The sequence below is a fragment of the Delphinapterus leucas genome, chromosome 20 (genome assembly GCF_059928025.1).
Source record: "Delphinapterus leucas isolate spDelLeu-1000000601 "Yukka" chromosome 20, BTC_Dleu_Yukka2, whole genome shotgun sequence".
NCBI lineage: Eukaryota > Metazoa > Chordata > Mammalia > Artiodactyla > Monodontidae > Delphinapterus > Delphinapterus leucas.
Window position 1 is genome coordinate 46,581,460 of NC_143148.1, and position 22,057 is coordinate 46,603,516.

The window sequence follows — 22,057 nt, forward strand, 5'->3', positions numbered from 1 at the left end:
GCAGAAATAGTTCGTATATTATACTAGTGCGGTTTTCTGTTCATGTGTTCTCTAAAATAATTTTGAACTCTGACTATGAAAATTTTAAATATGTATAAAAGAAACAATAGTATAGTTAATATCCGTATATCCATCATCCATTATCAAGACTTTGCCATATTTCTTCCTTCCTCCTTTTCCTTGTTTTCTTTGTTGAAGTATTTATAAAGCAAATCCTAGGCACATGTCATTTCCTCTCATGCCCGTCAGTATGCATCTCCAAAAACCTAATTTCTTTCTTTTTTTTTTTTTTTTTTTTTTTTGCGGTACGCGGGCCTCTCACTGTTGTGGGCTCTCCCGTTGCACAGCACAGGCTCCGGATGCGCAGGCGCAGCGGCCATGGCTCACGGGCCCAGCCACTCCACGGCATGTGCGATCTTCCCGGACCGGGGCACAAACCCGTGTCCCCTGCATCGGCAGGTGGACTCTCAACCACTGCGCCACCAGGGAAGCCCAAACCTAATTTCTTAATTACAATGCCACATTGCATCAAATAATCAGATCTCTTCAACTGTATACAAAATATCTTTTTATAGTTGGTTCATTTGGGGTAGGATCTGAACAAGGTTCAAATATTACTTTTAGTTTTACATCTCTTAAATTTCTCTTAATCTTTTCATGCCATTGACTTAGTTGTCAAAACAGTTGTCTTATGAAATTTCCCACATTCTGGATGTGGCAGACATTCTTGTGGTGTCATTTAACTTGTTCCTCTAAGCCCCAAACATCCATTAAATGGAATTTAGCTCTAGAGCATGTATTTTCAACTGGGGCATTATTGGAAATTTTACATTGTTACTTTTCTCTCCTGATCTTGTGTCTCTATTCCACGTTTCCCCCCAATTTTATGTTAATGTGATACTTCTTTATCCTTAAAAGTATTTTACTGATTATTTTTCTGTGCAACAGAAATATGGACAGACGTGGCAGACTGCTAGACATTCCCCAGTACCCATTCTCCCCTTCTTTTCTGGTATTAAAACTCCTGGACTAGGACCACTTTTCATGTGAATTTCTCAGCTTGGGGTCCCAGACCATGCAGGCAGAATGCATTTGAACACCAAATCCACGTAAAGGAATGCCTATGGTTACAGATTCTCACGGGAGAGGTTTTTTCTTCCCAGAGGCCAGACCGAGAGAGATTTCTTTCTTTTTTTTTTTTTTGTATTGCCTGTTCGATACAATCTTACCTGTGTAGCTTGTATTTTTTTTAACATCTATTGGAGTATAATTGCTTTACAATGGTGTGTCAGTTTCTGCTTTATAACAAAGTGAGTCAGTTATACATATACATACGTCCCCATATCTCTTCCCTCTTGCGTATCCCTCCTCCCACCCTCCCTATCCCACCCCTCTAGGTGGTCACAAAGCACCGAGCTGACCTCCCTGTGCTATGCGGCTGCTTCCCACTAGCTATCTATTTTACGTTTGGTAGTGTATATATGTCCATGCCACTGTCTCACTCTGTCCCAGCTTACCCTTCCCCCTCCCCGTATCCTCAAGTCCATTCTCTAGTAGGTATGGATCTTTATTCCCATCTTGCCCCTAGGTTCTTCATGACCATTTTTTTTTTCAGATTCCATATATATGTGTTAGCATCGGTATTTGTTTTTCTCTTTCTGACTTACTTCACTCTGTATGACAGTCTCTAGGTCCATCCACCTCACTACAAATAACTCAGTTTCGTTCCTTTTCATGGCTGAGTAATATTCCATTGTATATATGTGCCACATCTTCTTTATCCATTCATCTGTTGATGGAAACTTCGGTTGCTTCCATGTCCTGGCTTGTAAATAGAGCTGCAATGAACATTTTGGTACATGACTCTTTTTGAATTATGGTTTTCTCAGGGTATATGCCCAGTAATGGGATTGCTGGGTCATATGGTAGTTCTATTTTAGTTTTTTTTTTGTGTGTGTGTGTGTGTGGCACGCTGACCTCTCACTGTTGTGGCCTCTCCCTTTGCAGAGCACAGGCTCCAGACGTGCAGGCTCAGCGGCCATGGCTCACGGGCCCAGCCACTCTGCGGCACATGGGATCTTTCTGCACTGGGGCATGAACCCGTGTCCCCTGCATCGGCAGGCGGACTCTCAACCACTGCGCCACCAGGGAAGCCCCTATTTTAGTTTTTTTAAGGAACCTCCATACTGTTCTCCATAGTGGTTGTATCAGTTTACATTCCCACCAACAGTGCAGGAGGGTTCCCTTTTCTCCACGCCCTCTCCAGCATTTATTGTTTGTAGATTTTTTGATGATGGACATTCTGACCGGTGAGAGATGGTATCTCATTGTAGTTTTGATTTGCATTTCTCTAATGATTAATGACGTTGAGCATTCTTTCATGTGTTTTTTGGCAATCTGTATATCTTCTTTGGAGAAATGTCTATTTAGGTCTTCTGCCCATTTTTGGATTGGGTTCTTTGTTTTTTTAATATTGAGCTGCATGAGCTGCTTGTAAATTTTGGAGATTACTCCTTTGTCAGTTGCTTCATCTGCAAATATTTCCTCCCATTCTGAGGGTTGTCTTTTGGTCTTGTTTATGGTTTCCTTTGCTGTGCAAAAGCTTTTAAGTTTCATTAGGTCCCATTTGTTTATTTTTGTTTTTATTTCCATTTCTCTAGGAGGTGGGTGAAAAAGGATCCTGCTGTGATTTCTGTCATAGAGTGTTCTGCCTGTGTTTTCCTCTAAGAGTTTGATGGTGTCTGGCCTTACATTTAGGTCTTTAATCCATTTTGAGTTTATTTTTGTGTGTGGTGTTAGGGAGTGTTCTCATTTCATTCTTTTACATATAGCTGTCCAGTTTTCCCAGCACCACTTATTGAAAAGGCTATCTTTTCTCCACTGTATATTCTTGCCTCCTTTATCAAAGATAAGATGACCATATATATGTGGGTTTATCTCTGGGCTTTCTATCCTGTTCCACTGATCTCTTTTCTGTTTCTGTGCCAGTACCATACTGTCTCGATTACTGTAGCTTTGTAGTATAGTCTGAAGTCAGGGAGCCTGATTCCTCCAGCTCCGTTTTTCTTTCTCAAGATTCCTTTGGCTATTCAGAGTCTTTTGTGTTTCCATACAAGTTGTGAAATTTTTTGTTCTAGTTCTGTGAAAAAGGCCAGTGGTAGTTTGATAGGGATTGCATTGAATCTGTAGATTGCTTTGGGTAGTAGAGTCATTTCCACAATGTTGATTCTTCCAGTCCAAGAACATGGTATATCTCTCCATCTATTTGTATCATCTTTATTTCTTTCATCAGTGTCTTATAATTTTCTACATACAGGTCTTTTTCCTCCATAGGTAGGTTTAATCCTAGGTATTTTATTCTTTTTGTTGCAGTGATAAATGGGAGTGTTTTCTTAATTTCACTTTCAGATTTTTCATCATTAGTGTATATGAATGCAAGAGATTTCTGTGCATTAATATTGTATCCTGCTACTTTACCAAATTCATTGATTAGCTCTAGTAGTTTTCTGGTAGCATCTTTAGGATTCTCTATGTATAGTATCATGTCATCTGCAAACAGTGACAGCTTTACCTCTTCTTTTCCAATTTGTATTCCTTTCATTTCTTTTTCTTCTATGATTGCTATGGCTAAAACTTCCAAAACTATGTTGAATAATAGTGGTGAGAGTGGGCAGCCTTGTCTTGTTCCTGATCTTAGTGGAAACGGTTTCAATTTTTCACCATTGAGAAGAATGTTGGCTGTGGGTTTGTCATATATGGCCTTTACTAGGATGAGGAAAGTTCTCTCTATCCCTACTTTCAGGAGGGTTTTTATCATAAATGGGTGTTGAATTTTGTCAAAAGCTTTCTCTGCATCTATGGAGATGATCACATGGGGTTCTTTTTGTTTGTTTGTTTGTTTTTGTGGTACACGGGCCTCTTACTGCTGTGGCCTCTCCCGTTGCAGAGCACAGGCTCTGGACACGCAGGCACAGCGGCCATGGCTCACAGACCCAGCTGCTCCGCGGCATGTGGGATCCTCCTGGACCGGGGCACAAACCCGTGTCCCCTGCATAGGCAGGCGGACTCTCAACCACTGCGCCACCAGGGAAGCCCGATCATATGGTTTTTCTCCTTCAGTTTGTTAATATGGTGTATCACGTTGATTGATTTGCGTATATTGAAGAAGACTTGCATTCCTGGGAGAAACCCCACTTGATCATGGTGTATGATCCTTTTAATGTGTTGTTAGATTCTGTTTGCTAGTATTTTGTTGAGGATTTTTGCATCTATGTTCAACAGTGATATTGGCCTGTAGTTTTCTTTCTTTGTGACATCTTTGTCTGGTTTTGGTATCAGAGTGATGGTGGCCTCGTAGAATGAGTTTGCGAGTGTTCCTCCCTCTGCTATCTTTTGGAAGAGTTTGAGAAGGATAGGTGTTAGCTCTCCTCTAAATATTTGATAGAATTCACCTGTGAAGCCATCGGGTCCTGGGCTTTTGTTTGTTGGAAGATGTTTAATCACAGTTTCAATTTCAGTGCTTGTGATTGCTCTTTTCATATTTTCTATTTCTTCCTGGTTCAGTCTCGGAAGGTTGTGCATTTCTACGAATTTGTCCATTTCTCCCAGGTTGTCCATTTTATTGTCATATAGTTGCTTGTAGCAATCTCTCATGATCCTTTGTATTTCTGCGGTGTCAGTTGTTAATTCTCCTATTTCATTTCTAATTCTATTGATTTGAGTCTTCTCCCTTTTTTGCTTGATAAGTCTGGCTAATGGTTTATCCATTTTGTTTATCTTCTCAAAGAACCACCTTTTAGTTTTATTGATCTTTGCTAGCGTTTCCTTCACTTCTTTTTCATTTATTTCTGATCTGATCTTTATGATTTCCTTCCTTCTGCTAACTTTGGGGTTTTTTTGTTCTTCTTTCTCTAATTGCTTTCGGTGTAAGTTTAGGTTGTTTATTTGAGATTTTTCTTGTTTCTTGAGGTAGGATTGTATTGCTATAAACTACCCTCTTGGAACTGCTTCTGCTGCATCCCATAGGTTTTGGGTCATCGTGTTTTCATTGTCATTTGTTTCTAGGTATTTTTTGATTTCCTATTTGATTTCTTCAGTGATCTCTTGGTTATTAAGTAGTGTGTTGTTTAGCTTCCATGTGTTTGTATTTCTTACAGATTTTTTCCTGTAATTGATATCGAGTCTCATGGCATTGTTGTCGGAAAAGATACTTGATACGATTTCAATTTTCTTAAATTTACCAAGGCTTGATTTGTGACCCAAGATATGACCTATCCTGGAGAATGTTCCATGAGCACTTGAGAAGAATGTGTATTCTGTTGTTTTGGGGTGGAATGTCCTATAAATATCAATTAAGTCCATCTTGTTTAATGTATCATTCAAAGCTTGTGTTTCCTTATTTATTTTCATTTTGGATGATATGTCCATTGGTGAAAGTGGGTTGTTAAAGTCCCCTACTATGAATGTGTCGATTTCCCCTTTTATGGCTGTTAGTATTTGTCTTATGTATTGAGGTGCTCCTATGTTGGGTGCATAAATGTTTACAATTGTTATATCATCTTCTTGGATTGATCCCTTGATCACTATGTAGTGTCCTTCTTTGTTTCTTGTAATAGTCTTTGTTTTAAAGTCTATTTTTTCTGATATGAGAATTGCTACTCCAGCTTTCTTTTGATTTCCATTTGCATGGAATATCTTTTTCCATCCCCTCACTTTCAGTCTGTATGTGTCCCTAGGTCTGAAGTGGGTCTCTTGTAGACAGCATATATACGGGTCTTGTTTTTGTATCCGTTCAGCCAATCTGTGTCTTTTCGTTGGAGCATTTAATCCATTGACATTTAAGGTAATTATCAATATGTATGTTCCTATTACCATTTTCTTAATTGTTTTGGGTTTATTATTGTAGGTCTTTTCCTTCTCTTGCGTTTCCTGCCTAGAGAAGTTCCTTTAGCATTTGTTGTAAAGCTGGTTTGGTGGTGCTGAATTCTCTTAGCTTTTGCTTGTCTGTAAAGGTTTTAATTTCTCTGTCGAATCTGAATGAGATCCTTGCTGGGTAGACTAATCTTGGTTGTAGGTTTTTCCCCTTCATCCCTTTAAATAGGTCCTGCCACTCCCTTCTGGCTTGCAGAGTTTCTGCTGAAAGATCAGCTGTTAACCTTATGGGTATTCTCTTATGTGTCATTTGTTGTTTTTCCCTTTTAATATTTGTTCTTTGTATTTAATTTTTGATAGTTTGATTAATATGTGTCTTGGCGTGTTTCTCCTTGGATTTATCCTGTATGGGACTCTCTGCACTTCCTGGACTTGACTATTTCTCTGCACTTCCTGGACTTGACTATTTCCTTTCCCATATTAGGGAAGTTTTCAACTATAATCTCTTCAAATATTTTCTCAGTCCCTTTCTTTCTCTCTTCTTCTTCTGGGACCCCTATAGTTTGAATGTTGGTGTGTTTAATGTTGTCCCAGAGGTCTCTGAGACTGTCCTCTATTCTTTTCATTCTTTTTTCTTTACTCTGCTCTGCAGTAGTTATTTCAACTATTTTATCCTCCAGGTCACTTATCTGGTCTTCTGCCTCAGTTATTCTGCTGTTGATCCCTTCTAGAGAATTTTTAATTTCATTTATTGTGTTGTTCATCACTGTCTGTTTGCTCTTTAGTTCTTCTAAGTCCTTGTTAACCGTTTCTTGTATTTTCTCTATTCTATTTCCAAGATTTTGGATCATCTTTACTATTATTACTCTGAATTCTTTTTCAGGTAGACTGCCTATTTCCTCTTCATTTGTTTGGTCTGGTGGGTTTTTACCTTGCTCCTTCATCTGCTGTGTGTTTCTCTGTCTTCTCATTTTGCTTAACTTACTGTGTTTGGGGTCCCCTTTTCGCAAGCTGCAGGTTCGTAGTTCCGGTTGTTTTTGGTGTCTGTCCCCAGTGGCTAAGGTTGGTTCAGTGGGTTTTGCAGGCTTCCTGGTGGAGGGGACTAGTGCTTGTGTTCTGGTGGATGAGGCTGGATCTTGTCTTTCTGGTGGGCAGGTCCATGTCTGGTGGTGTGTTTTGGGGTGTCTGTGGCCTTATTATGATTTTAGGCAGCCTCTCTGCTAATGGGTGTGGTTTTGTTTTGTCTTGCCAGTTGTTTGGCATAGGGTGTCCAGCACTGTAGCTTGCTGGTCATTGAGTGGAGCTGGGTCTTAGCGTTGAGATGGAGATCTCTGGGAGATTTTTGCCGTTTGATATTACGTGGAGCTGGGAGGTCTCTTGTGGACCAGTGTCCTGAACTTGGCTCCCCCAGCTTAGTGGCACAGCCCTGATGCCTGGCTGGAGCACCAAGATCCTGTCCTCCACACAGCTCAGAATAAAAGGGAGGAAGAAAATAAATAAAGAAAGAAGAAGATAAAATAAAATAAAGTAAAATAAAATAAAGTTATTAAAATAAAAAATAATTATTAAGAAAAAAAATTTTTAAGTAAAAAAAAACAATACATGGACAGACAGAACCCTAGGACAGATGGTAAAAGCAAAGCTATACAGACAAAATCACACACAGAAGCATACACATACACACTCACAAAAAGAGAAACAGGGAAAAAAATATATATGTCATTGCTCCCAAAGTCCACGTCCTCAATTTGGGATGATTCGTTGTCTATTCAGGTATTCCACAGATGCAGGGTACATCAGGTTGATTGTGGAGATTTAATCCGCTGCTCCTGAGGCTGCTGGGAGAGATTTCCCTTTCTCTTCTTTGTTCACACAGCTCCCAGGGTTCAGCTTTGGATTTGGACCCTCCTCTCTGTGTAGGTCACCTGAGGGCGTCTGTTCTTCACTCAGACAGGCCGGGGTTAAAGGAGCAGCTGATTCGGGGACTCTGGCTCACTCAGGCCGGGGGCAGGGAGGGGTATGGATGCAGGGCGAGCCTGCAGCGGCAGAGGCCAGCGTGACGTTGCACCAGCTTGAGGTGCCCCGTGCGTTCTCCCGGGGAAGTTGTCCCTGGATCACGGGACCCTGGCAGTGGCGGGCTGCACAGGTTCCCGGGAGGGCAGGTGTGGACAGTGACCTGTGCTTGCACACAGGCTTCTTGGTGGCGGCAGCAGCAGCCTTAGCGTCTCATGCCCGTCTCTGGGGTCCGCGCTGTTAGCCGCGGCTTGTGCCCGCCTCTGGAGCTCCTTTAAGCCGCGCTCTTAATCCCCTCTCCTCACGCACCAGGAAACAAAGAGGCAAGAAAAAGTCTCTTGTCACTTCGGCAGCTCCAGACTTTTCCCCAGACTCCCTCCCGGCTAGCTGTGGTGCACTGACCCCCTGCAGGCTGTGTTCACGCCGCCAACCCCAGTCCTCTCCCTGGGATCTGACCTCCGAAGCCCGAGCGTGAGCTCCCAGCCCCGCCTGCCCTGGCGGGTGAGCAGACAAGCCTCTCGAGCTGGTGAGTGCCATTTGGCCCTGATCCTCTGTGTGGGAATCTCTCCGCTTTGCCCTCTACACCCCTGTGGCTGTGCTCTCCACCGCGGCTCCGAAGCTCCCCGCTCCACCACCCGCAGTCTCCGCCCTCGAAGGGGCTTCCTAGTGTGTGGAAACCTTTCCTCCTTCACGGCTCCCTTTTGTCTCTGTTTACTCTTTTTCCTTTTGCCCTACCCAGGTACGTGGGGAGTATCTAGCCTTTTGGGAGGTCTGAGATCTTTTGCCAGCGTTCAGTAGGTGTTCTGTAGGAGTTGTTCCACATGTAGATGTATTTCTGATGTATCTGTGGGGAGGAAGGTGATCTCTGCATCTTACTCTTCCGCCATCTTGAAGCTCCTCCGAGATTTCTTTTTAATTCATCCTTTCATTCAAGCTTAGCACTTGAAGGGTCCTGACTTCATGCAGAGTTTAAATTACAACTTCCTGCCTTACATGGGCCTAAGGTTTCCTCTCTAGTCTTAAAATCCAAACCTCTTGGTTACTGAGATAGCACCAGCATAACCATAATCTTTTTTCCTCGTTTTCAGTTCCCTCTTTATTTGTGCTCCTTGGGAGTTACCCTTACCCTCTTGCAAAGTTAGCTCTGAATCTGAAAAAGTGTATGTTAGATTTTATCTAATATATCTAGGTGTTTTGAAGCGCACACATTTTCGCATTATCTAGTTTGTGATATTGCTATAGAAATTCCCATACTTTTAGCTCCCTCCAGCCTGATGCTTCCTCTTTCCATTCGTTCCCCCTGGAATTCTTCTTCCATGGCAGGTTAAAATTCCCTGCCATTCCCAAATTGTTGAGCATAGTTCCTTCACGTCTTTGCTTTAACCATAACTTGGCTGTTCCCCCAAAGATACTGCCACCCCTACAGCCAGCTTGAAATTGCTTTTTTTTCACCTAGTCTAGAAATCTAACTTACTGTCCTTTCAGGATTTCTAGTCTCTCAGAGTCATGCAATAACCATCCTTTAAAACAGACTATAACACAACATTTTAAACCAACTATACTCCAATAAAAATTTTAAAAGTAAATAAAATATAAGCTATATTACTTTATACCCTTTCTGTACACTCTCCTTTATTTATTTAGGGCCTTGACATGTGGGAAATTTCAGTATTTCTGTGGATAACCCAACCAACACCTATAACGGCCCCCTGCCTATCTCGAACTTGAGGAGCTATATATAAATCTTACTGCATTATGGCCACCCACTCCCACAGACACACCTTGTTCTTTTTTTTAATAATAAATTTATTTATTTATTTATTTTTGGCTGCATTGGGTCTTCGTTGCTGCGTGCAGGCTTTCTCTAGTTGTGGCGAGCGGGGGCTACCCTTTGTTGTGGTGCATGGGCTTCTCATTGCAGCGGCTTCTCTTGTTGCAGAGCACAGGCTCTAGGTGCATGGGCTTCAGTAGTTGTGGCTCAAGGGCTCTAGAGCGCAGGCTCAGTAGTTGTGGCACATGGGCTTAGTTGCTCCGCGGCATGTGGGATCTTCCCGGACCAGGGCTCGAACTCATGTCCCCTGCACTGGCAGGCGGATTCTTAACCACTGCGCCACCAGGGAAGTCCCCACTCCTTGTTCTTTATCATGATCTTGAACTAGACTGTTTTAGGAATCTTAAATCCTGATGTATAATTAACTCACTACAATCTTCTTCCCCTCCAACTGAATCACAGTTTACACCTAGACATTATTCAACCTCTGATCTCTCCACACTTTCCTCCTAAGTCCGTCAACTCCCCTGTATTGTTACTCTTCTCTTTCTTTCCAACATATACCCCATGGTGCAATACATACCCACATTCTTGCCAGCCACTTGAACTTAACTTTGTTATCTTTGTGTAGCATCTACTGTGGAAAGTCTCTACCTGAGATTAATCTAACCCTGAACTCTCCATTTCTATACCTAAAAAAAGAAAGAAAGAAAGAAAAAAGGTAAATTGGTGCTATTGGTGCATGGTGTCCAGCCTCACTGAAAATCCTTTTACAAATACTGGACCAGTGCCGCCTTAGAAGCCTTGAGTTGAAGTTGGCAGAGCACATAATGGAAGGAGCCCAAGTACCTGCATTACTGCTTAGAGAAGAGCCATTTACTGAACATGTTGGGCTTTATCTGTGCAAGAAAGAAACTTCAATTGTGTTTGAGCCATCAAACATTTGGGGATTTGTTATAGCAGCTTCCATTGCCTTAACTAATGCAATGAGATACCATTTCAAAATTTTAATTTTCATCAGTAATAAGAAAATTTTATTTAGGAGCAGTAATGTAAAATTTAATCCCTCTGTTTTAAAATACATCATCAATGATACAATTAAAAATAGCACATGCTTTGGAGGCATTTCTCCAAAAAAGATACTCAGTGGCCAATAAGCTCATGAAAAGATGTTTGACGTTGTTGATCATTAAGGAAATGCAAATCAAATCCACAATGAGATAACACTGCACACCCACTAAGATGGCTATGATAAACAGACAAATGATAAAATAACAAGTGTTGGCAAGGCTATGGATAATTAGGAGCTCTCATATGCAGCTTGTGGGACTGTAAAACGGTACAGCTGCTGTGGAAAACAGTTTGTTGATTCCTCAAAAAGAGAACCAGAATTGCTAGCAATTCTACTTCTACATTTATATCCAAAATAATTGAAAATAGGAGTCCAAACAAAAACTTGTTCATGAATACTCTTGGCAGCACTGTTTACAATAGCCATAAGGTGGAAACAACCCAAATGTCCATTAATGGATGAACAGAGAAACAAATTTTGATGTATACACAAAATGGGATATTATTTAGCCATAAAAATGGATGAAGTATTGATACTGCTACAACTTGGATGAACCTTGAAAATATTATACTAAGTGAAAAAAGCCAGACACAAAAGGTCACATATTGTGTGATTCCTTCTGTATGGAATATCGAGAATAGGCAAATCCATAGAGATAGAAAGCAGATTGTCAGGGGCTGGCGATAGGAGGCTAGCGAGTGATTGCTTAATGGATATGGGGTCTTCTTCTAGAGCGATGAAAAAGTTTTGAAACTAAAAAGAGGTGGTTGTACAACATCATGAATACACTAAATTTCACTGAAATATACAGTTTAAAATGGTTAATTTTATGTTGTGTGAATTTCACCTCAGAAAACAGAAAACTACCATGAAACTAAAAAGGCAAAAAAAAAAGTTAACCCCCCTGTATTCCTCGTGACCAGAGATGAACACTGTTACCACTTTGTTGTGCTGAATTTCCTTCCAGACTTTTTTTTAATGTGTACTAAATGCACTGATTTGTAAAACATGTTATTTTATTTAATAGACCATCCATCTTCAAGATTTAAAACATAGCACACAATGGTGATGGAAATTGTCTGTATCTTGACTGTATCAGTGTTAATATCCTGGTTGCGATATTGTATTATATGTCTGCAAAATGTTATCTTTGGGGGTGGGAGCACTAAAGTCAGTTTCATTATAAAATATAAAATATGAAACATATTGGAAAATAACATTTTTCCATATTTTAAAATTTAATTTTTTGAATAGGTGATACAATCACAAGGTTCAGAAAATTTTAAGTAAAGAGTCATAATAAGTTTCGTCCTTATTTATCATCTCTGCAATCCACCCTGCCTTATCCCCTATGGGGTCACTGTTTTTAGTGTCCCGTGTATCCTTCCACACTTTCTCTAGGCGTATACAAGTAAATTGTAATACAGATTTATATTCCCCATTAGTACAAAAGATAGCATAAAATCACAGTTTTGTACTTTTCTTTTTTCTTTCACAGTGTATGTATATTGGGGAATTGGGGAGCTTTCCATATATGAACACAGAGAAATACCTCTCTCTGTCTCTCTGTCTCTCTCCACCTCCCTCCCTCTCTCTCTCTCTCTCTCTCTCTCTCGTGCTGCATAGTATTCCAACGTATGGTTACACCATAATTTTTGCCCCCAAATGTTGCCTATCACTAAGGCATTGGTTAATCAACTAATTAATTGCTTAATAAATAAATTATGGGGGCTTCCCTGGTGGCGTAGTGGTTGAGAGTCCACCTGCCGATGCAGGGGACACGGGTTCGTGCCCCGGTCCGGGAAGATCCCACATGCCGTGGAGCGGCTGGGCCCGTGAGCCATGGCCACTGAGCCTGCGCGTCAGGAGCCTGTGCTCCACAACGGGAGAGGCCACAACAGTGAGAGGCCCGCGTACCGCAAAAAAAAAACAACAAAAAATTAAATTATGGTATAGTTGGAAGGACACTGGGAGAGAAGCCCGGTGGCAGAGCACCTTCCCCCAGGAAGCAGTGGCAGAAGACATGGGGGCTGCCAGCAGAGGCTTGCCTAGAGGGTGAATAGTAGAGCCCACCAGGTAGAGGAACGCATGAGCCATCCTCCAAAAATAGTGAAGGTGACCCCACTGCTGGCAGGAACACATTGCTTCTAGAAGCAGTGAGGGTGACACTGAGGTTCTCTCCCAACACACACTTCTCGCTCAGTCTTGTGACTCAGCCCCCCTACTGCTCCCTTCCAATATTTCTGCATCAAAGCCTTCCCTTTAAGAATCAGAGGGTCCCATTGACTAAATCCTCCCTTTCTGAGGCCACCTTATCCATGCTTCAGTAGCCATAAGTTGATGACTCCCAAATGTACGTCTCTAGTCTAGACTTCTCTTCTGAACTTCAGAGTTGCACATCCAGCTGCCTTCTTGCATCTCCACTTGGAGGTCTCAAAAGCATCACCAATTCTTCATTTCCAAGATATGACTCACGTTACATCTTCCCATATCTGGCCTTCTTCCAAGTGCTCCTTCTCTCAGAGAATGGCATCTCCATCCAACTGCACAAGCTACAAACCTAAGACATCTTCAGTACCTCCTTTTCCTGCATTTCCCCATATCCAGTCTGCCCAAATATCCTCTGGATGTGGCCCCTTCCATCTCCACTGCTCATTCTAATACAAGTAACCACAGGTTACCACAATCTCTTAACTGGTACGTTGCAGCCAAAGTGTTTCTTTTTTTTTTTTAAACTTGAAATCTCATGTTGTCACTTGCTTAAACCCTTTAGTAACTTTCCATTGCTTTTAAAATTGAACAGAATTCCTAGCATGGCCTTTAAGGTCCTACATGGTCAGACCCTGCCTATTTCCTCCATTCTTACCTTGCACCACACACCTGCCGGCTCTTGGGCCTCTCCTACTGCAAGGTCATGCTCCCTCCTGCCATAGACCTTTTGCTCACACTTTTCCTTCTGTCTGTATCATTAACTTCTATTCAGTCTTTAAAGCACAACTCATAGAAGTCTTCTGCTGACCTTCTGCTTTGGTCAGCTTTCTTTTCTTCATTGCTGTGATCTCCTTTTGTTTTATATATATATATATATTCCTTTGAGCGTTTCCAACATTTGATCAACATCTGTCTCCTCCACTAGGCTGTAAGCAACCTGAGTCTAGGGACTGCCTGTTTTTGCTTATCATTGTCACACAGAAATTAAATTTTGAATAAATGAACGACTGCTCGTGGCATAGCAATGCACCCTTACCATCTCCTTGGAGACACAGCCCTATCTCTTGCTGCCTGGGGATGCTGCAGAAGAAGAAGCATCCACCAGCCAGGAGCTTGTGCTTTGGAGTCAGGGAGATCTGGGCCTGTTTTGGCGCTGCCATTTACCAGCTGTGGATTCTTGAGCAAGTCCCTTTATCTCTCCGAACTTAAGTTTCCCAGTCTCTACAAGAGGGTTACCACTTACCTCATAAGGTTGTTGTTGTTGTTTTAGTCACACCCAGTACATTTAATATATATTTTTTAAAGAATCATCTTGGGGACTTCTGTGGTGGTCCAGTGGTTAAGACTCCGTGCTCCCAATGCAGAGGCCCAGGTTCAATCCCTGGTCAGGGAACTAAGATCCCACATACCACAACTAAGCCCGCGCGCCACAACCAGAGAAGCCCACGCACCGCAACGAAGAGCCCTCACGCTGCCACAACAGACCCATTGCAGCCAAAATAAATAAATAAATAAATTTATTTATTAAAATAAAAAGTCATCGTGGGGACAATTAGAAACTTGGAAAATGGACAGCGTATTAGATGATTCTTTTTTTTTTTTTTGGCCACACCGCATGCATGCCTGATCTTAGTTCCTTGACCAGGGATCGAACCTGTGCCCCCTGCATTGGAAGCACGGAGTCTTAACCTCTGGACCACCAGGGAAGTCCCCACAATGACTTTTTTTAGTGTTTCTTTTTTGAATCTAGGATCCAATCAAAGTTCACCCATTGCATTTAGATGTCATACCTCTTTAGTCTCCTTTAATTTAAAGCACTTCACCTTACTTTTTAAATCTTTTGTCTGTCATGATGTTGACATTTTTGAAGAGTCCAGGCCCATTGTCTGGTAGAATGTCCTCTGTTCAGCGTTTGCTGCCTCCTGTTTAGATTCAGGTGAGACATTTTTGGTGAGAGGACCGCATCAACGAGGATGTGTACTTCTCCATACTCTCCACCGGGGGGCATACAGTACCATTTTGTCCCAGGATTGGTGATGCTAAATTCAATCACTTGGTTAAGGTGGTGTTACCTAACAGAGCTGTGATGGGGGATTAAATGAAGGAATGTACCTAAGGGGTCTGGTCCATAAACCTTAGTTCTTCCGCATTCCCCTTCAGCCTTCACTTTGCGGCAGATGCACAACATTCTTTTTTTTTTTAAGATTTTTTGATGTGGACCATTTTTAAAGTCTTTATTGAATTTGTTACAGTAATGCTTCTAGGGGCTTTCCTGGTGGCTCAGTGGTTAAGAATCCACCTGCCAATGCAGGGGACATGGGTTTGAGCCCTGGTCTGGGGAAGATCCCACATGCCGCGGAGCAGCTAAGACCATGCGCCACAACTACTGAGCCTGTGCTCTAGAGCCCACGAGCCACAACTACTGAGCCCATGAGCCACAACTACTGGAGCCTGCGTGCCTAGAGCCTGTGGTCTGCAGCAAGAGAAGCCACCACAGTGAGAAGCCCGTGTACCACAATGAAGAATAACCCCTGCTCGCTGCAATTAGAGAAAGCCCTCGTGCAGCAATGAAGACCCAACACAGCCAAACAAATAAATAATAAATAAATAAATAAATAAATTCTTTAAAAAAATAATAATGCTTCTGTTTTAGGTTTTAGTTTCTTGGCCCTGAGGCATGTGGGATCTTAGCTCCCTGACCAGGGATCAAACCCACACCCCCTGCATTGGAAGGTGAAGTCTTAACCACTGGACTGCCAGGGAAGTCCCAAGGTACGCAACATTCTTGACTACACTTTCTCACCACAAGTGCCTCTTGGTGGGACTGGTAGTTATCACTAATTTGAGACTACTTTTTTTAAAATTAATTAATTTTTATTTATTTGGTTACACTGGGTCTTAGTTACAGCACGTGGGCTCCTTAGTTGTGGCATGCGAACTCTTAGTTGCGGCATGCATGTGGGACCTAGTTCCCTGACCAGGAATCAAACCTGAGCCCCCTGCATTGGGAGTGCAGAGTCTTACCCACTGTGCCACCAGGGAAGTCCCAAACTTGAGACTACTTTTTAAAAAAATATTTTATTATGAAACTTTCAGGGGACTTCCCTGGTGGTTCATTGGATAGACTCTGCACTCCCAATGCAGAGGGCAAGGGTTCAATCCCTGGTCGGGGAACTAAGATCCCTCATGCCACACGGCATGGCCAAAAAAAAAAAAAGATAAACAAGTGTGAATAAAATACAATTAAAAAATTTTTATTATGAAACTTTCAAATATACACAAAAGTAGAGAGAGTAGTTTAATGAATCTCAATGTATTCATCACCCAGTTCAAAACAATTATCACTATTTTACCAGTAACCTTTGTAATTACTTTTGAGTTTTATCCTTTGAGCCTCTTCTTTTCTTTCCCTAATACACAGGTCTTTGAATTCTACAGGAGACATTTGGGAAAACTTTTCACTTATGAATTTTCCTTGTTCCATTGGTCCAGCTTGCAGGTAAGTGCTAATGATAAGTGCATGCTGTTGGAGATAGTAGGCACTGGTTCAGCATGTCCAGAAGTGCTGCGGCACTTCTCAGACTGCACACCAGTCACCTGGGGGTCATGTGAAATTACAAATTCGGACTACATAGCTCTGGAATGGGGTCTGAAATTCTGCATTTCCAAACAGACTTCTAGGTAATGCCAGTGGTGCTGGTCTGAGAAAAAGCTTTGAGCAGGGAAGTGTTCTTAGAAGGTAAAACCTTGATATTTTGGATACAGACGATAAGAAATATCTGATAAGAAAGAAGGAAGCTAAGTAATGCCTGAGGTTCCTTCCAGCACTTAAATTCTTTGAGTCTTTGTTCCTAACCTCTAGCAATTGCAGAAGTAACTAAGCACAATGACTTCACTCCTACTTCTAGGAAGAAGCAAGCTTGAATTAAAGACTTGAAACCCCTGCATAAAATTGCAGTACATTTGTTCCAGTTCCTCCTATATAATCAACAATCCTAGTGTCGAGTTCGAGGCAATGGAAGCACTGCCCAGACTGTCACACAGATTTTTCCTTACCTTTTAAAATGTTTGTTTCTGTAGGCAGGCAGATGTATAGTTAAAGCACAGATGAACCAGTCTGTGGAGGTGTGACCCAAGAATTTTTAATTCTCTAAGCACTGAGGTGACAGTTCGTTATAGTCCCGAGAAATGAGAGGAGTGGTTAGAAAGTTCCAAAATATTTGCTCATGCTTTCACCTTAGATTATCATGTTGGTGTGGAATTTGGTCAATCAGCCACCACATATTAAGCATCTACTATGTGGACAAACAGGACAGAAACATCCTAGTGGTAGAGGAGACAGAAAATAAACATGCAAACAAATAACTAAGACAATTTCAGATACTGAGACATGTTCTAAAGAATTGAAACAGACCCTGCTTTTCCTTGTTTCAGGCTTTACCTCCTTTTTTTTCTTTCTCCTTTCCTTTCCTTTTTTTCCCCTTTCTGTCAGTCCTTCCCATGAACTTAATTAGCATTAGATGATTGAGAAGGCTTACAAAGATAGCTCTCAAAAGAACCCTTTCAACTGCTACCAAAATAAGACTACACCAGCAATTACAAGAAAGAGGCATGAATATCCCAATATATCCCACCCTTTTAAACTGCAGTGTTTTGCAGCAGTTACAGATAAAGAAAATTGCAGCTTGGGACAGTACCATAACCATATACCCCTTTCTGCTTTTGCCTTATAAAAACTCCAATTCTGCTTCAGCTCAGGGAGTTAGCTAATTTTGAGGTGCTACCTGACACGCATCAGCTGAATATCTGAATTACTTTATTTTTTAGTTCCTTGACAGAATATAAAAGAGACCATTTTAAGGGGGAGAGACTGCTTTACTTGGGATGGTCAGGGAAAATGTCTCTGAGGAGGATTCATTTGAATCGAAAGTAAATAATAATAAGGTCAGCTTGAGATAATTTGGGGTAGAATGTTCTAAGCAGGAACCACACATACAAAGTCCAGGAAATTTGGTAGAAAGTGGAGAACATGGATGCAGGTGAGTGAATGAGGAGAGAAGGGCCACGTAGGTTGGAAACCCCTGGAGGTTTCTGTTTTGTTTGTTTTAACAGCTTTATTAAGACATAATTCAGAGAATTCCCTGGCGGTCCAGTGGTTGGGACTCCGCACTTTCACTGCCAAGGGTCCAGGTTCAATCCCTGGTCAGGGAACTAGGATCCCGCAAGCTGCACGGCGAAAAAAAACAGACATAATTCATATACGATTCACCCATTTAAAGTGTACAATTCAACGTTTTTTAATATGTTCACAGAATTGTGCAACCATCACCACCATCAAGTTTAGAACATTTTCATCACCCCCAAAAGAAATCCCATAGCCATTAATATTCACTTTCTACCTTCACACCCCGCTCTCACCCCCAGCCCTAGGCAACTACTAATATATTTTCTGTCTGTATGAATATGCCTATTCTGGCCATTTCATGTAAATGGAATAATACAATATATAGTCTTCTGTGACTGACTTTTTTCACTTAGCATAATGTTTATCCATTTTTATGGATAAAACATCCATAAGGTTTATCCATGTTGTAGCATGTATCAGTGCTTCATTCCTTTTCATGCGGAATAGTATTACACTGTATAAATATGCTACTTGTGTTTATCCATCCATTGGTTGATGAACATTTGGGTTGTTTCCACTTTTTGGCTATTATGAATAATGTTGCTATGAACATTCACATACAAGATTTTGTATGCAAGCGTGGGTAAAAGGTTGCATTTCTCTTGGGCACATAACTAGGAGTGAGATTGCTATTTCATATGGCGACTCTATGTTTAACCTTTTGAGGAACTGCCGAACATTTATTATCTTTTTATTTCAGCAATCTTAGTGGGTATCTCATTGTGTTTGCTTATGTACTGTTTTTTTTTTACAGTTTTATTAAGATATAATTGACATATAGCACTGTATAATTTTTATTTATTTAAATTGAAGTATAGTTGATTTACAGTGTTGTGTTAGTTTCACGTGTACAGCAAAGTGATTCAGTTACACATATATACATTTAAATTAGGTTATTTATCTTTTTATTGTTGAAGTGTAACAGTTCTTCATATATTCCAGATACAAGTTCCTTATCAGATATATGACTTGCACATATTTTCTCCCATTCTGCAGGTTGTCTTTTCACTTTCTTGATGGTGTCCTTTGAAACACAAAAGTTTTTAATTTTAATTAAGTTCAACATCTCTTTTTTCGTTAGTTGAATGTGCTTTTAATGTCATACCCTAGAAACCACTGCCTAACCAAGAGTCGTGAAGACTTACTTCTATGTTTTCTTCTCAGAGTTTTATAGTCTTAGCTCTTACATAAGAGGCCTATGATAATAGATAATAGTTAATTTTTGTATATGGTGTGAGGTAGAGGTCCAACTTCATTCTCTTACATATGGATATCAAATTGTCCTAGCACCATTTGTTGAAAAAACTATTCTTTCCTGGTGGCACAGTGGTTAAGAATCCACCTGCCAGTGCAGGGGACGTGGGTTCGAGCCCTAGTCCAGGAAGATCCCACATGCCGCAGAGCAACTAAGCCCGTGCGCCACAACTACTGAGCCTGTGCTCTAGAGCCTGCAAGCCACAACTACTGAAGCCCGCCTAGAGCCCGTGCCCTGCAACAAGAGAAGCCACCGCGGTGAGAAGCACACGCACCACAAGCAGAGTAGCCCCCACTCGCCGCAACTAGAGGAAGCCCACTCACAGCATCAAAGACCCAACGCAGCCAAAAATAAAGAAATAAAAATAAGTACATTTATAAAAAACAAAAAGAAAAACACTATTCTTTCCTCATTGTATCGTCTTGGCACCCTTTCAAGGATCATTTGACCATTTATGCATGGATTGATTGATCTATTCCATTGATCTATTTGTCTGTCTTCATACTACTACTACATTGTCTTTTTTTTAAAAATAAATTTATTTACTTATTTTTCAGCTGCGTTGGGTCTTCGACACTGTGCATGGGCTTTCTGTAGTAGCGGTGAGCAGGGACTACTCTTTGTTGTGGTGCGTGTGCTTCTCACTGCGGTGGCTTCTCTTTGTTGCGGAGCACAGGCTCTAGGCACATGGGCTGCAGTAGTTGTGGCTCATGGGCTCTAGAGCACAGGCTCAGTAGTTGTGGTGCACGGGCTTATTTGCTCCGTGGCACGTGGGATCTTCCCGGACCAGGATTCGAACCCATGTCCCCTGCATTGGCAGGTGGATTCTTAACCACTGCCCCACCAGGGAAGTCCCCACATTGTCTTAATTTCTGTAGCTCTGTAGTAAATTTTGAAATCAGAACTTTGTTTTTTCCCACAGTATTTTAGTATCAGCTTGTCAGTTTCTGCAAAAAAAAGCCACCTGGGATTTTGATAGGGATTACAATGAATCTGTAGATGAGCTTGGGGAGTATTACCCTTTTAACAGTATTAATTCTTCTTCTCTATGAACATAGGATATTTTTCCATTTATTTAGATCTTTTTATTTCTTTCAACAGTTTTTTATACTTTTCAATATACAGGTTTTACACTTCTTTTGTTAAATTTATTACTAAGTACTTTATTTTTGATGCTATTGTAAATTAAATTGTTTTTTGAATTTCATTTTTGAATTGTTTGCTAGTATGTAGAAGTAGAATTGGTGTTTGTTTATTCATCTTGTATCCTGCAACCTTGCTAAACTCCTCTATTAGTTCTAATATTTTTTTAGTGGATTCCTTAGGATTTTCTATATATAAGATAATGTTATCTGCAAATAAAGATCATTTTACTTCTTCCTTTTCGATCTGTATGCCATTTCTTTCTTGGTCAATTGCCCTGGATAGAATCTCCAATATATTATTGAATAAAAGGGTGAGAATGGACATCCTTGTCTTGTTCCTGGTCTTGTGGGGGGAAGTATTCATTTCTTCACCATTATGATATTAGCTGTGAGTTTTTTATAGATGTCCTTTGTTTCAGTTTAAGGAAGTTCCCTTCTAGTCTTAGGTTACTGAGTATTTTTAATCATGAAACGCTTTTGGATTTTTGTCAAATGCTTTTTTTTTTTTCCTTGCACCTATTGAGATAATCAAATGGTTTTTGTCCTTTATTCTATTAATGTGGTGCATTAAATTAATTGATTTTCCAATGTAAAATCAACCTTGCATTCCTAGGGTAATTCCCACTTAGTTATGGTGTATAATTCTCTTTATATACTACTGCATTCAGTTGACTAGTATTTGTTGAGGCTTTTGTGTCCATATTCATAAGAGATATTGGTATGTAGGTTTTTTTGGTAACATGTCTTTCTGGTTTTTGTATCAGTAAACTGGCTTCATAGAACGAATTGAGAAGTGTTTCCTCCTCTCCTATATTTTGGAAGAGTTTGAGAGGATTCATATTAATTCTTTAAATGTTTCGTGAAATTCACCAGTAAAGTCATCTGGGCTTGGGATTTTCTTTGGGGGAAGTTTTAAATTACTAATCCAATCTCTTTACTAGTTATAGGCCTTTCCAGACTTTCTGTTTCTTCTTTAGTCGATTCTGGTAGTTTGTGTCTTCCTAGGACTTTGTCCATTTCGTTTGTTATATAATTCATTGGCATATGTTTCTTCATGGTATTCTCTTATAATTGTTTTTTTTCCTGTAAGGTCAGTAGTAATGTCCCCTCTTTCATTTCTGATTTTAGTGATTTTAGTCTTCTCTCTTCTTGGTCAGTCTAGCTAAAAGTTTGTCAGTTTTGTTGATCTTTTCAAAGAATGAAATTAGGTTTTATTTTTTCTTTTCTTTTTTTCCCCCTCCTGTTCTCTATTTCGATAATGTCCACTCTAATTTTTATTCTTTTCTTCTTTCTGCTTGCTCTGGGTTTTGTTTGCTTTTTTTCCCCCCTGTTACTTAAGGTGGAAATTTAGTTTATTGATTTGAGATCTTTCTTTCTTTTTTTTTTTTTTAACATTGGCATTTATAGCTAAAAATTTCCCTCTGAGCACTGTTTTAGCTCCATCCTATAAGTTTTGGTATTTTGTGTCTTCATTTTTATTTATTTATTTATTTTTTAAACATTTTATAACTCTCTTATTGATATTCTCTGTTGG

At 40.6% G+C, this 22,057-nt stretch overlaps 1 pseudogene across 1 annotated transcript in view; it reads left to right on the top strand.

Annotated features, from left to right (window-relative positions):
* LOC149744693 (large ribosomal subunit protein eL31-like) overlaps positions 1 to 22,057 on the top strand; it is a 70,330-nt pseudogene that overhangs the window by 3,598 nt on the left and 44,675 nt on the right. The window contains exon 3 of the transcript XR_016391020.1: positions 16,360 to 16,437. The product of XR_016391020.1 is annotated as a large ribosomal subunit protein eL31-like (transcript). The remainder of the gene's footprint in view (positions 1 to 16,359; positions 16,438 to 22,057) is intronic.